Genomic DNA, 3,398 nt, shown 5'->3' on the forward strand with positions numbered 1-3,398 from the left:
GCACATCTCCATATGTTCACTGTTAGTGCAGTTTCTGAAATGACAATGAAGATAGCATTCAGTAATCATTCCCTTATACACAAAATTTATGATAGCATGATTAAAAGCACCAATGTACATTTGATCATGATAGCCCAAAAAGTTCCTATAAGAAAGGCACAATAATGTCAAAATCACCTTCTTGTCATCCTGTCAAAGACATAGATGGCCTCTGCATGTTGCCTCTTTAAGCTCATTCAAGTGTCTCCCCTGATCATTACCATGAAACAGTTTAACAAAATGCAGCATCCTCTTGCAAGTGGTACTCTGTAACCTTTTCTATGTTCTGTTGGTTGTAAGCAAATCACATTTTGCTGTCAGTTAAGGTGAGGATATTACAAAAGGAATGAGTTATCAGACCTATACAACCTTCCTTTCCTTACTTGCTTATATCTTGTACAACAGCCTTATCAAAATTTATTTGTCTGTAAAGATGAGCAGGAATTGCATTGTGCATTTTATATTTTTAAATAGCTCATGAATCTCAACATATTGTAAAAATCATATTCTATACCTGCATCATTCATTTCTTCCTTCCATTGCTTATATAACTCATACGAAATGCTGATTTTATCACATATACAAATGCATATATGTTTGTGTGTGTGTTCACAAGCATGATGCAAGTGTGGTTTTCTATTTGTGTTGGAGTCATATTTTATGTTTTTACATAAGTGTTCGTAATTAACATATAGAAATGGCTGGATAAGGTATACCCAAACTTGTTGTTTACCAACTGAAATTTCTACAAATAAGTTAATCCTGGGTTTCTGCCACCTTTTCAGTGCAAACTTTTTTTTTCCACTTTGGAAATATTTACAAATCCCAACATCTTCAAGGAAAAAAAAAGGTATATTTCTTTCCCGAAAAGTATTTATACAAACACACCTGATTCTTCCAGCAGTTGTACTACAATTTTCTCCTTACAGGTGTTCCAGAAGTTAATCTCCAAGTACAAAAACTTTAAAATGGAGTATTAGTGGGCACATAGATTAAATCTTGTAATACTGCCCATTCTGACTAATTGCATTTGGACTTTCAGAAGCCTGAGTGAGAAAGACCATGAAAGAAACTGATTAAGATACAGCATAAGCAAATCTCCCTGAGCTGCAATATACCACAGTCTTCTTATTCAAGTATATATAGAATGTTGGGAAGAGCACCAGTAATAAGATTTTATTAATTCCCTAACCAAAGAACAAATTGTGTTACTTACAGATAAGATAAAATGTGATATTGGGGACTCACAGTCTCACTGGATATTATGCGAGTTTATAGCAGCAGTTTTACTATTTTAGGGACAAGATTTAAAACTATAGATTATATGCATGCTAAATTTACAAATGAATAAATAAAACTATAAGTGTAAATAATTGTATTGTGTAATGTTAAGATTAAAACTAAGAGGTTATTAATAAAGAGACCCCAACCTATGTATTAATTTTGGTATACTTAGATTAACCTTCAACATATTGTTGAATTAAAATATTTTAGAAAGAGGCACATTATCTTTTTAAAGTATAAAATCTAAGTAAATTTCACTTGTAATTGCATTAAAGGCTAAAGGTAAGACATGATTTACAAAAAAACTTTTTATTTCATGTTTGGACTTTTAAACTGCATATTAGTTATTCATATTTATGTGATGTTTGGTTTATGCATACAATGAGTGGTAAACATTAACATATATGTTGAGAACTATTGTATTAAATGCTTATTATATTAAGTTTTCAAAGTCAATTTATGAGTAAGAAGATCATGTAATGCTTAAAGAATTTATTTTATTTCAATTTTTTGTTTTTTATAGAAAATAAATGTTCAGCCAGGCATGGTGGCACACACCTTTAATTCCAGCACTCAAATGGCAGAATTAGGAGGATCTTTGTGAGTTTGAGGTTGCCCTGAGACAGAGAATTCCAGGTCAGCCTGGGTTAGAGCAAGACCCTACATTAAAAAAATAATAATAAACAATTATTTGGCTGGGCGTGGTGGTGCACACCTTTAATCCAAGCACTAGGGAGGAAGAGGTAGTAGGATTGTGGCGAGTTCAAGTTCACCCTGAGACTACATAGTGAATTCCAGATCAGCTTGAGCTAGAATGAGACCCAACCTCAACCCCCCCCCAACAAAAAGAAAATAAATGTTTATACATCTTTGTTAACAATGGCAAGTGGAAAATACATTTCAATGTATGTATAAATCTGTAATCTGCAGCTGTGTTCAAGACTAAGAAATCTGTGAATTAAATAACTATATATTTATAAAGCATATACATATATTTCATTCAGAATCTATTATGCTGGGTTATTCCATGTTCATTTTTCTCAAAATGTGATACCATTATAAAGTTACATATCACAAAATGTGTCTGCTACAAAGCAGTCATTGAATAAAATACAAATAGGATTAGCTTATCTAAAATACACTGTATCTGAATTTTAGGTAGAAATAAGCCAGTTCATAGAACCATAAAAAGCAACAAAATTTGGAATTTACTAACCAAACACACACACACACACACACACACACACACACACACACACACACACATATATATATATTATTCAGAACCCTTGTGTGGGAGTATGTGTGGAAAGATCATTGTTAGTGTGAGCATTATAATTAGATTATTCAGTTGAAGTTAGAAAAACACAAAAACTTCAACTATTGTAACAATAGTGTCAGAAGACATTACGAAGAAACTTTGAAGCTGAAGAGATGACTCAGAATGTAAAGGCACTTGCTTGCAATGCCAGATGGCTTGAACTCTATTACCCGGTACCTATGAAAAATCAGATGTATAAAGTGTAGCATGAGTCCTAGAGTTTGTTTGCAGTGCTTGGAGGCTATGATGAACATACTCTCTTTTGCTCTTTCTTCCTTCTTTCTTCCCTCTCTGCTTAGTAATAAATAAATAAAATATTTAAAAAAAAACTTTGATGTGCAAACTCTAATATATACTTTAACCCATATTGTACCCTGTCCACATTTAACTGTACAGCAGCCTTCCCCGATACTTTTGCTATTTTGGTATGATTTATCTTTTTGCACATGTACTGAGACAGCCTCAGTCACTAGGACCCAGGTTTCATAGATTAAGCTTCTCTAATTAGCCAGTTTACCCTGGGGCTCACTAATGCATCAGTAATCCTCTCTTTCTGAGACAAAATACCTGAAAACTCCATTTAGGGGAGGAAATTTTTGTTTTCTTTAAAATTTTCATGTCCATCAAGGTAGGCAATATATGGAGGTAACAGCTTGAGCATTTGGTCACATTCATACAAATAATCTGACAAACCCAGAGACTAACCTGATCTCCATAATTGCTCACAGTTGAGACTAGGTCCTTTCTTTTTGTC

Source organism: Jaculus jaculus, chromosome 3 (genome assembly GCF_020740685.1).
Source record: "Jaculus jaculus isolate mJacJac1 chromosome 3, mJacJac1.mat.Y.cur, whole genome shotgun sequence".
Classification (NCBI taxonomy): domain Eukaryota; kingdom Metazoa; phylum Chordata; class Mammalia; order Rodentia; family Dipodidae; genus Jaculus; species Jaculus jaculus.